The sequence below is a fragment of the Hylobates moloch genome, unplaced genomic scaffold, assembly GCF_009828535.3.
Source record: "Hylobates moloch isolate HMO894 unplaced genomic scaffold, HMol_V3 SCAFFOLD_5, whole genome shotgun sequence".
NCBI classification, from domain to species: Eukaryota; Metazoa; Chordata; class Mammalia; order Primates; family Hylobatidae; genus Hylobates; species Hylobates moloch.
Window position 1 is genome coordinate 133,510,607 of NW_026652280.1, and position 13,520 is coordinate 133,524,126.

Sequence of the window (13,520 nt, forward strand, 5' to 3'; positions counted from 1 at the left end):
AGAAAGAAACTCTGGGGGTGGGGCCCAGCAATCTATGTTTTTCCCAGCCTTTCAGATCATTCTGATGCATGCTCAAGTTTAAGAATAACAGTTCTAGATAGTGGTGATACAGAGGCAAAGAAAACAAAGTGCTTATCCTCTTGGAGCAATAATAAAAAAATAGATATACATAAAATTTCAGGCAGAGGTGAGTGTTATCAGGGAAACCAGAACAGAAGGAGGGAGAACACAGAGGATGCTCAGGCAGGGTCTCCCTGAGGGGTAGGAGCTCTGAAGTCACATACGGCAGAGTCTGAAAATTGGCAATCCACCAGTTACTAGCCTTTTAAACGTTTGATTTCCTCATCTGCTAAAACAGAGATAATAATATTACTTACCTTACAACTCACTCTGAAGATTAAATAAGATAATGCTTATAAAATCCTTGCAACTGTTTCTGCCACAGAATAAGCCTTCAATAAATATCAGCCCTCCAAATATGAGGGCAGGGGAGTGCTATAGATGTATACTTGGGAAGCATCAATGTAGAAATTAGTAAGATAGATAAAAAGATAGATAAACCAACACACAAAAAAAGAAGAGGATGGATGGTGGGATCATGTTGGTAGAGACAGAAGTGGGTTGAGAGATGGTGAGAAGGTAAAGAAAAGAAGATGAGGAGAGGGAGCTTTTATGTGAACCCAGCTAAAGCTGGAAACTTGGAAGAGAAGGCCAATAGATTAGGTGACCAACCAACCATCCTGGGTGTGGGACTTTCAGTGCTAAAATTAGGAAAGTCCTGGGCAAGCTGGGCCAACCTGGTCACTCTAGCAGTGGATATGACCATAGGGGATGAAGTGGACAATAAATACTCTGACCTTTCTTTCCTGGTGCCCTCTGATCTCCATACAGTAAGCTTATAAGGTGCCTTTATGGTGGCTTGACCCAACCAGAAGCCAGAGGGCAAGGGAGCTGGGGTAATATAGACCAGAGAGGTCGGCCTTGCCTGGTCACAGACCAGGGCAAAGAAAGGACAGAGAATCAACCTGGAAGGACAAAGATAATGACCAGCACAGTGGCAAAACTGGAATTAAAATTGTCTTGGATAAATCTGACATCAGAGCTCTTCTTCTTCGTCTTCATCTTCATCTTCTTCTTTTTTTTTTCAGACAGGGTCTCACTCTGGTTACCCAAGCTGGAGTGCAGTAGCGCAATCTCGGCTCACTGAAGCCTCAACTTCCCAAGCTTAGGTGATCCCCTCACCTCAGCCTCCCAAGTAGCTGGGAGTACAGGCAGCCACCACCACACCTGGCTAATTTTTTTTGTATTTTTAGTAGAGACAGGATTCTTCCACATTGCCCGGGCTGGTGTCTAACTCCTGGGCTCAAGCAATCTGCTCGCCTTGGCCTCCCAAAGTGCTGGGATTATAGGGGCGAGCCACTGTGCCTAGCTCAGAGCTTTTATTCTTTTTCCAGCCTTATCTAAAGGTAGAAAGCCCTCTAGGAGTGATGAGTGCTTTCTGCATCCTCAAATTAACCCTACATAAAATTTTAAAAATTACCCAAAGATATTCTTTGGTATCTGAACAGCCCACAAAGCTTTTCTTTTTTCTTTAAAGACAGGTTCTTGCTCTATTGCCCGGGCTGGAGTGCTGTGGTGCAATCATAGCTCACTCTAACCTCAAACTCCTGGGGTCAAACCATCCTCCCATCTCAGCCTCTCAAAGCACTGAGATTACAGATGTGAGCCACTGTGCCCAGCCAACTTTAAAAAACAAAAATTGTATACATTCAGTGGTGACTATAATCTACAAAAGGGAGACAGGACCTAGATGCTCCAGAAATAGAGTTAGTGGAGAAAATCCCTATGGGGATTCTGGACTCCCTCTGAAAAGATTTAGGTACAGGATGCTCCCAGGTGCTAGGAACTGTTTCCCAGCTCACTTCCTCCCTGGAAGGCTTAATCCTCAAATCACACTTGATGCAAGCTCCGGCAAGTGTCAGTGGTCAAAGACCACTATTCACATGGTACCTTTTTGCAAGACCAGAAGGCCCAACTGCCCCATACCCCAGGCACCTCCAGCTCGCCCAGGCTCCATTGCCACCAATGGCCAGAACTTTCAAAATTAGCAATATTAAAACCTTTGGACCATTTATCACAGAAAATCTTCATAGCAAGGTAAAGCAAAATTCTTATCGTTGATACTATAAAAATATTTCATTGTACTTTTAGTCATGACAAATCTTTTTGCTTCATTGAAATGGGAGAATATCTTTTTGCTACTTTAAATAAGCTCATTCTTAAAACTAAGTGTGCCATGCAATTATCAAAAAGATTTGAGAGACTATAAGTGAAACATAGGAAGTTATGTAACTAGTTGCCAAGTGGTAGTGCATTATAAATATGACAGTGGTTCCCACAAGACTATAAATAACTTTCCAAAGTAATTAGGTGAATTTGTGACAGAGGATACTTACATACCACCATCCACTGGAGCAAAAGCCAACCACTCCTCTCCTATTTTTCTTCTAACAACTCAGATCCTAGAAATACCAATGGGCAAGTCAGTAATGGAAAGGCAAGAGGTAAAGTGTTTCACTCATTCATTTAACAATAATTCATTAAGTGCCTACTGTATATTTTTCTATAGTTTAACATGTATTTATTAGATTACTGTGTACCCTTAAGGAATATCTAATCTAATTGGAGAAATACAAAACATGAAGCAGTAAGAGGCATTAAATAAATGCTAGGTTGTGTAGTGAATACTATAATTATTATATGCATTCAAAAGAGAGAATATTAGGGTTAGAATAGCCAAAAAATTCTTCATTCCCTTAGCACCCCTTTATTGAGTATGTTAAATAAAATATAGCAGGTCCAAAATGGAATCACCCAAGCTAAAGTTTCACATCACCAAACCAAAACCTAAGAGATGATAGCCAAATCCCATTAAGCCAACAGGATTTCACTTATATCCCTGTAAGGAAATTAACCTTGAAATCATCAATCTGCTATTTGTTTTTTGCTTCTGTCTGCTTCTGCTTTTTTCTGCCTATAAAACTCACCCACTCTGTTTAGCTCATTAGAGCTCCTTTTTATTTTGTAGATTACATATTGCCCAGTTCATGAGTTACTAATAACTCAATCAGAGCTTTGAAATTTAATTTGCTGAAACTTTTTTGTTTGTTTGTTTGTTTTGATACAGGGTCTCACTTTGTTACCCAGGCTGGAGTGCAGTGGCACAAACACAGCTCACTGTAGCCTTGACCTCCTGGGCTCAAGTGCTCCTTCTGCATCAGCCACCCCCCACATAGCTGGGACTGCAGGTGCAAGCCACCACATCCAGCTAATTTTTTTTTTTTTTTTTTCTGTAGAGATGGGATTTCGCCAAGTTGCCCTGGCTGGTCTCGAACTCCTAAGCTTAAGCAATCTGCCCACCTTGGCCTCCCAAAATGTTAGGATTACAGGTGTGAGCTACCAGGCCTGGCCAAAACTTCGTTCTTTGACAAACATCTTCTACATGCCAGACACTGGGAATATCACTATGGATATATCCTGTTCTTACCTTCAAGGGGGTAGGAAGAAAACTACAAGATAGTGTGGCAAATATTGTAATAGTAAGCACAACATGGAACAAGAGCAATGAATGGTACAAAGTTGAAAAATGGTTAGGTAGAGGGAAAAAAGAAGATTGAAGTAATAATAGTCAACATTATATTGCTTTGCATGTATTATCTCTTTTCATTTGCATAACAACCCTGTTATTATTCCCATATTTCAAATAGGCAACTAAGGATCAGAAAGTATTTTGATTGGCTGGGCGTGGTGGCTCACATCTGCAATCCCAACACTTTGGGAGGCCGAGGCAGTGGATCAGTTGAGCCCAGGAGTTCGAGAGCAGCCTGGGCAACATAGTGAGACCTCGTCTCTACAAAACATACAAAAATAAATTATCTGGGCATGGTGGCACGTGCCTATAGTACCAGTTACTAGGGAGACTGAGGTGGGAAGATCACCTGAGCCTGGGGAGGTCAAGGCTGCAGTGAGCCATGATTGCGCCACTGCCCTCCAGCCTAAGCAACAGACTGAAAACTTGCCTCAAAAAAAAAAATAAAAATTAATTTGGTCAAGGTCGTTATGGTGGCAAGACAGGATTCAAACCCAAGTCTGTCTAACTCCAGATCCAGAGCTATCAACCAGAAAGTTATATTGCCTGTTACTCTCGCTGAAGGGAAAACAAGAGAAATAGAAAAAATAATGCTATAGAGGTTTTCCTTGAATAACATGGGGAAATAAAGTTGTATAGGTAAAAAGGGCTAAATAGAGTAGGTATGGAGGGTGGGAACTGGGGACAGAGGACCTTAAGACCTCTGTCAGAGACATTTGTATTTGAACAGATAATAACAATAAACTTTATGGATTTCTTTTAGAAAAGAATTCACATAATGCAATCATTTGAAAACTAGTCTGACAGCAGTATGCAAGACAGACTGAAGGAAGGAAAGGTGAGCCACAAAGGCAAATGAGAATGTTACCACAGTATAAGGTGGTGAGGTTTCAGACAATGCTAGTGGCAGTGTAATGAAGAAAAAGGTAGGGATCTAACAGAATTTTTTTTTTTTTTTTTTTTGAGACGGAGTCTCACTCTGTGGCCCAGGCTGGAGTGCAGTGGCATGATCTCGGCTCACTGCAAGCTCCGCCTCCCAGGTTCACGCCATTCTGCCTCAGCCTCCCGAGTAGCTGGGACTACAGGTGCCCGCCACCACGCCTAGCTAATTTTTTGTATTTTTTAGCACAGACGGGATTTCACCGTGTTAGCCAGGATGGTCTCGATCTCCTGACTTCATGATCCACCCACCTTGGCCTCCCAAAGTGCTGGGATTACAGGCATGAGCCACCATGCCCGGCCTGGATCTAATAGAAATTTTGAAAGAGAGAAACTATAACAGAAATTGATCTATAAACATAGTTTATAATAAAGAAGGGGAAAAGTTAGGATGACACCAAAGTTCTAAGCCTGGAATAATAAGAATAATTATATAGAAAAGAGGGAACTTGGGAGAAGCTAGTTTTCAGAAGGAGATGATGACTTTGTTTTGGAGATACTACTCTTATTTTTGATATTTTGAATCTGAGATAGAGTGAGATTAGAACCATCCAATTAGAACTATTTCAAATAGAATTGGGAGGCAAAGCTTGGAGTTTAAGTGAGAGAATAAAGAAGTTTGTTTAGAAATAGTTAACATAAATATTTTTAAATTGTGAGAATAGAAGAACTTTCCATGAAACAAAGTCCCTAGAGTACAGCAAGTGATGGACTGAACCTTGGGACAGCCCACAGGTAGGAAGCAAGAGGAAGAAAAATAGAAGCCAATAAATGTAACCGAGGAGCCAGATGCAGTGGCGTGCACCTTAGTCCCAGCTATTTGGGAGACTGAGGCAGGAGGATCACTTGAGCCCAGGAGTTAAAGGCTGTAGTGTGCAATGATCATGCCTGTCAGTAGTCACCACACTCCAGCCTGGGTGACATAGCGAGACCCGCCTGTCTCTAAAAAAATAAAAAAGTAACAGAGACAGACATGCAAATAACAATAATGGTAGCATCCAGAATAATTTCTATTCCTTCTCCTTCAGGGCTTTAGTGTGATGCAGACAGTGATTCCAATTAATGGAAAAGTTAGAGTTTCATGAAAATCAGTATTAAAAAACTCTCTCAGATTCAATTTAACACTTATTGAAGATTTTTCATTGTTCAGCTTTACTCCCACTCTCCCTGATTGATCTTATCTGGACCAAGAACTTAAGAAATTGGCAGCTTCTATTTTTAGTCTTTTGGAACACTCTCTCTGGGAGTCCTGAACTGTCAGGTACAAAGTCGAACTACCCTGAGACCATCATGAAACAGAAGTCACATGTAGGTGCTCTGATTGAGTCTCAGCTGAGCCCAGCCTTCCAGCCTATCCACCCTAAATGTGAGACGTGGCTGAACCAATCTTGAACCCTCCAGCCATCTGCATGCTAAATACCACCAGGTGGCCTCAGTCAACCACATGGAAAAGAACCACCCAGCTGATCTTTGCCCTAATTACTAACCTACAAAATGTTTAGGTATAATAAAGTTGTTTTAAGCTATTATGTTTGAAGGTAATTTGTTATGCAGTAATAGATAGCTGGAACAGCATGTAAACATGTGCATGTCATTTCTCTCTTGAAGCTCAATTTCTTCATCTATAAAGCAAGGGAGTTTGATAACTAGATAATCTCTAAGTTTCTTCTCATTCTAAATTACCATGACTGTATTCCTTTTTTAGTGACTCATCTGGGACTAAAGCACTTTTATATAGAGTCCTCTATGCTAAAAAGAAAACAAGGTCAGGTGTGATGGTTCACAGCTGTAATCTCAGCGCTTTGGGAGGTCAAGACAGAAAGATCTCTAGGCCAGAAGTTTCAAATCAGCCTGACCAACATAGTAAGACCCTGTCTCTTCAAAATAAAATAAAAAAAAAATAGAAGAAGCTGGGTGTGGCAGCTTTCGCCTGCTGTATCATCACTTTGGGAGGCCGAGGCAGGTGGATCATTTGAGCCAGGAGTTCAAGACCAGCTTGGGCAACATGGCAAAACCCTGTCTCTATGCAAAACACAAAAATTAGCCAGGTGTGGTGACGCACGCCTGTAGTCCAAGCTGCTGGGGGGCTAAGGCAGAAGGATCACTTGAGCTGGGGAAGTCAAGGCTGTGGTGAGCCATGATCGTGCCATTGCACTCCAGCCTGGGCAACAGAGTGAGACCTTGGTTCAAAAGAATAAAAAAATAAAAATTAGCAGGGCATGGTGGCATGCTCCTGTTGTCCCAACTCAGGAGGCTGAGGTAGGAAGATAACTTGACCCCAGGAATTCAAGGCTGCAATGAGCTATGATAGTACCACTGGACTCTATTCTGGGCAACAGAGCAAGACCCTGTCTCCAAAAAATAAAACTTTAAAGCATTTTAAAAATAAGAAAATATTTTTGTTATCATCTAAGTAGATCAGGGCTACTGAGCACAGTGATGACTTTGAGATTGGAGTAAAAGACAAAGTGATAGCTTTCTCAGTGCCAGAGTAGGGGGCAAGGGAAGGAGGAGATGGAGGGCAGTGAATAAGGAGAAGTCAGGGGCAGCAGCAACAGGGAAAGGGATGAAAGCTGTGGCTTAAGAGATGATGGCAAAGGAACTTCTTTGCCGGCTGAAAAAGTGGTGAAGGTAGATAATAAAGACATTGAAAGCAGAAACAAAGGCAGTCGCATGGAGATGAAGGTAGTTCTCAGTCCACTGCGGGAGGAAAGAAGAATTTATCCACCAGCTCCCATCTCCCATTGGTCAGTAGTTCTTTCCCCAGGGTATTAAGACTCCTGCCTAGCACCTCTGAGTTGCCTACAGGGCTACTCTACTGTGGATTTTTATTGTGTCTCATGCCTCAAGGACAACAGTGAAATCCCTGGGTGGGAAACAAGACTGCACATCGTGGACATAAAGTCAGGGGCTGTCAAGTTGTACCCTCCTGAATTTAGCCAGAAAGGCGTTAGTGTTCTTATTATTTTAGAATAAATTGTCTGAGTCTCCCTGCCTATATAGATATATAGTCTTGTATCTATAAAATATAAGTTCTAACCATAGAATATATTGAAACTATACAAATGAATCTAAAATTAAGCATCATATCATCTTTTCCAAATACAGTTGCATGACAGAAACTTTCAGGAGCATAAAAAATTTTAATTTTGACTGTTACTGTTACCTAATAATTTTAGATTTATTAAATCATCTCCCCCCTACTCCAATCCCATAAGAATTTGCATGTGCTTCCATCAAGTGATATTAGTGCTGTCTTGGCAGTTGAAAACTTAAGGTGAGTGATTGAAAAGTGTGTTTGCAGTCAAAACAAATCACTCAATTAAGAGTCACAAGGGCTAGGTTCCAATTCCCATCTTCACATACCCTGCTCATGACACAAGGTTTTGAATATTAAATCATCAAAATCTGGGAGGAGGAATAAGAGAGAGAATGAATTATATAATGGCAAGAAAAATAAACCTTCTTCCTTTTTTTGCTTCACACTGCTAATTTGTCCACCGAGTAGCAGAGGCAGGAACCTTTAGAGGAAAGAGGACTTCAGTTGCCAGCCAGCCTCTGTCACTTTTCTAGCTGAGTGATCTTAGGCAAGTTTCCTGAACTCCCACAGCCTGAGATTCTTTGGGGGTTCAATGGAGAAAATAAGAATATCAACATTAAAGCTTTATTATACAGACTAAATGAGATCATGTATATATATGCTTCATTTGTTTTTCTCTTACAGCACTCACTACATGTCTGACTCTCCTAATTAAACTCTGAGCTACTTGAGGATAGGAGGGCATTACCCTTTTTTTTTTTTTTTTTTTTTTTGAGACGGAGTCTCGCTCTGTCGCCCCCTTTTTTTACATTCTGTCCTTGGAAATTCCTCTGGCACAGAGCATGAATCGTAAAGCAGCCCTTACATAAATTTTCAAATGGATATTTATTTGCTTAACAATGTTAACTATGTTCTTCTACACGTGAAGGACTGTGCTATCCACTGTTAGGACAGGATACAAACATTAAAAATGTATATAACCAAACACTGCATGTTCTCACTCATAAATGGGAGTTGAATAATGAGAACACATGGACGCAGGGAGGGGAACATCACACACAGGGGCCTGTCGAGGGGTGGGGGCAAGGGGAGGGAGAGCATTAGGACAAATACATAGTGAATGTGGGGCATAAAACCTAGTCCCAAATGTCCATCAATGATAGACTGGATAAAGAAAATGTGGCACATATACACCATGGAATACTATGCAACCATAAAAAGGATGAGTCCATGTCCTTTGCAGGGACATGGATGAAGCTGGAAACCATCATTCTCAGCAAACTAACACAGGAACAGAAAACCAAACACTGCATGTTCTCACTCATAAGTGGGAGTTGAACAATGAGAACACATGGACACAGGAAGGGGAACATCACACACTTGGCCCTGTCAGAGAGTAGGGGGCTAGAGGAGGGATAGCATTAGGAGAAATACCTAATGTAGATGATGGGTTGGTGGGTGTAGCAAACCACCATGGCACATGTATACCTATGTAACAAACCTGCACATTCTGCACATGTATCCCAGAACTGAAAGTAAAATAAAAAATTTATATATATATATAATATATATATATATATATATATACACACACACACACGTACATATGTCCACCAGCTGGACTGGAGAGCTCAGAGTCTGGAGGCAATGGCATTAATAAGTAATTAAGATGTAGTACAAATGTATACAGGTGTGAAGGGTGTGATACATCCTAGGAATGAGGAAAAAATTCAATAGAACCTAGTGTGAAGGATAAAAAACAAGGATGGAAAGGCAGTTGGGTCTCATTCTGAGAGACTTATATGAAAAGTGGTATGGAGCAAGACATTTTTTATTGCAAGGGTCATTATTGCAACCAAAACAAGCCTCAGAAGGGTTGCACCCCATCCCTGGGTGTTGTCTGGAAACAGAGTAGAAAGATGTCAAGATTCCCCCCGCCCTCCCTCATTTATTTCTGCTTCTGTCTGAATGTTGCTTTCATTCTCTGCTGCAGATGGTTTCTTTATGTAGTGGGAAACAGCTTTCAGCAAGATTACATTTGAGTATAGAAATCAGTTAAGAAAAGGGTATTCACTCCCCCAACCTCCTCCTTTACCTCCATAGCCCACCTTATAGTTCTAGCCAAAAAAATAAAAATAAAGAAAGAAAACCAGGGAAGTATTCTTTTTTAATTTTTAATTTTTGTGGGTACATAGTAGGTGCATATATTTATGGGTTACATTATATATTTTGATATAGGCATGCAATGTGTAATAATCACATCAGGTAAATGGGGTATCCATTACCTCAAGCATTTATTCTTTGTGTTACAAACAATCCAGTTATACTCTTAATTATTTTTAAATGTACAATTAAATTTTTTGACTATAGTTACCCTGTTGTACTAGCCAATACTAGGTCTTATTCATTCTTTCTAATTATTTTTTGTACCCATTAACCATCCCCACTTCCTCCACACACACTCCCACTACCCTTCCCAGCCTCTGGTAACCATCATTCTACTCTCTATCTCTATAAGTTCAATTGTTTTAATTTTTAGCTCCCACAGATAAGTGAGAACATGCAAACTTTGTTTTTCTGTGTCTGGCTTATTTCACTTAACATAATGGCCTCCAGTTCTATCCATGTTGTTGCAAATGACAGGATCTCATTCTTCTTATGGCTGAATAATGCTCCACTGTCGCTGGGCATGATGGCTCACACCTGTAATCCCAGCACTTTGGGAGGCCAAGGCGGGTGGATCATGCGGTCAGGAGATCGAGACCATCCTGGCCAACATGGTGAAACCCTGTCTCTACTAAAAATACAAAAATTAGCCAGGTGTAGTGGCGCACGCCTGTAGTCCCAGCTACCCAGGAGGCTGAGGCAGGAGAATCATTTGAACCAGGGAGGTGGAGGTTGCGGTAGATCTTGCCACTGCACTCCAGCCTGGGTGACAGAGTGAGACTGTCTCAGAAAGAAAAAAAAAAGAAAAAAAAACCTCCACTGTGTATATGTACCACATTTTCTTCATCCATTCATCTGTTGATGGACACTTAGGTTGCTTCCAAATCTCAGCCTTTGTGAACAGTGCTGCAACAAACATGGGAGCACAGATATCTCTGCAATATACTAATTTCCTTTCTTTGGGAAAGTAGGATTGCTGGATTATATGGGAGCTCTGTTTTTAGCTTTTTGAGGAACCTCCAAACTGTTCTCCATACCATGGACGTACTCTAGCCAACCAGGTTTGGTTCACATGCCCAACCTGGGCCAGGTGCTATAGCCAACAGGATGAGATATTTTGATCAACAAAATTATATCAATACCCACCTTTGTGGACAAAGAGATGGAGTCTTTTATAATATTAACTGCACCACAAGAAGCACATATTTAGAGTTGGAGAGATCTATTTCCCAAAATAAAAAGGGTTGCTATTCTAAGCTGCCAAAATACCTTGAGTCTACTAACATGCTAACTAAATTTAAACTTTCATATAATAATAACAATAGTAACAGAAAAAATAATAACATTTACTGAATGTTTACTTTGCACCAAGCTGCATGAAAAGTACTTTGCATATGTTCTTTATTTAATTTTTCAAACAACCTTATGAAGAAGATAGTATAAATTCCTATTTTACAGGTAAAACAACTGAGGCAGAGAAGATAAGCAAATTGTGCAGAATCATACAATATACAGATTTGAATCCAGTTTCGTTTGATTTTGGAAACTACTCTTTAACCACTATCTTATATAGAAATAAAGGAACCATAAGAAGCTTTAAAATAAGTCCATCCTTGAGAAATATCTCTCTGTCATTGTGCAGAAATAGGATTCAACAAGGGAATTACACTGCAAATAAAGAGGTTGCTGTGACTGCAATGCATCTGGAGCTCAAGAAAGGAGACGGCCGGTATCGGATGGAAAACTACACACCTAATCAAGCTTTGGTACCCCAATCCAGTTTGACTGACTACTGCTCTTCACTGTCTCTCTCATGCCAGGGACAAGGGCTTGGCACAAATAATAATTATAACTGAAGCAGAGTATATTTAATTACATAATCTTAGATAATCAAATTTAATTCCACAGAATTTATACATTAAATTGGAGCATTTGAAGGATTTCTGGCAAAGGAAGATTGGAATGGATAAGTAGGATTCATTTATACATATCATTTTATCATCAATTAATAATGAATGTACTTAATATGGTAGGATTTTATTTTCTTCTTTGTGCTCCTATTTCTCAATTTTTTATAAGCTGTAATTTTATACTGTTATAATATTTAAGAAGAGTTAGTTGAAACTCATGCAGAGCAGTTACATAGGTTTCTGGTCTTGTGAGACTTTGAGAGAACTTAAATGCTGTCAGCTAGGGGCATTTGAGAACTCCCACGTTTCGAAAATATAGATGCTCTAGGAGCTCTCCAGGGTACTGGATTGCCTCTCCTCAATCTCTGATCAATGAATCAGGCCCTTGTGTTCTCTTCTGACCTATCGGTTTGCCCTAAATCTTGCCCTTTTGGTCAGCTGCCTGTCTCAACTACGTCCGAAAGCAACTTAGTTTCCCGGGTGAGTTCCCAGCAGGCTTTAACTATTATTTTTGCGGCTGGGTGCGGTGGCTCACGCCTGTAATCCCAGCACTTTGGGAGGCCGATGTGGGCGGATCAGGAGGTCAGGAGTTCGAGACTATCCTGACCAACATGGCGAAACCCTGTCTCTACTAAAAATACAAAAAAAAAAAAACTATTATTTTTATGCTGATGCCTTCTAAACCTATCAAGCTGGTAATTTTCTTATCACCCAAGCTCTTCTATTTCATTTCTATTGCCATTAGACCTCATTAACTTATTTAACAAATACTAATGAGAGTGGCCAGAAATGTAAAATTCAAAACTATAAAATTTACAGAAGGAGATAACAAAGGAGAAAGTCTACGTAACTTAGGTTTAGCAGTGAGTTTTTAGAGGAAACACCAAACCACAATCCATGGACTTAAAAATTGATAAGTTTGAGTTAATTAAAAATTAAAACATCTACTCTTCTAAAGATACTGTTAAGATAATTAAAAGACAAAACACAAACTAAGAAATTATTTTCAAAATATATGTCTGGTAAAGAAGTTGTATCCAAAATATACAAAGAATACTTAAAGTTCAACAATAAGAAAACAAACAACACACTTTAAAAATGGGCAACAGCCCTAAACAGACACCTCATCAAAGAAGATATACATAAGGCAAATAGACGTATTAAAAGGTGCTCAACATCTTTTAATCCCAGCACTTTGGGAGGCCGAGGTGGGCGGATCACCTAGGGTCAGGAGTTCGAGACCAGCCTGACCAACATGGAGAAACCCCATCTCTAATAAAAATACGAAATTAGCCGGGTGTGGTGGTGGGCACCTGTAATCCCAGTTACTTGGGAGGCAGAGGCATGAGAATCACTTGAACCCAGGAGGCAGAGGTTGCAGTGAGCTGAGATCGTGCCATTGCACTCCAGCCTGGGCAACAAGAGCGAAACTCCATCTCAAAAAAAAAAAAGAAAAGAAAAGAAAGAAAGAAAGAAATTCAAATGGCCCTTCACCATATGAAAAGATTATCATAAGGCAGTTGCAAATTAAGAGTAACTGAAATAACATCCTGCGCTTCTCAGATTATGAAAAAACAAAAGCGTAGCAATACACTTTGTTCATGAGATTGTAGAAATAAATAAACTACTGTTGGAAGTGCAGAATCCACATCCCTTTGGAGATGATTTAGAAGGCATTTCAACTGCAAATATTCTTCGACCCAGCACTATCACTTCTGGCAATTCATTCTGAAAATATGTTTGCATTTATACAAAATGACAAATTTACAAGGTCATTTATTGAGGCATTGCTTGTATAGCCATGAAGATTGGAAAT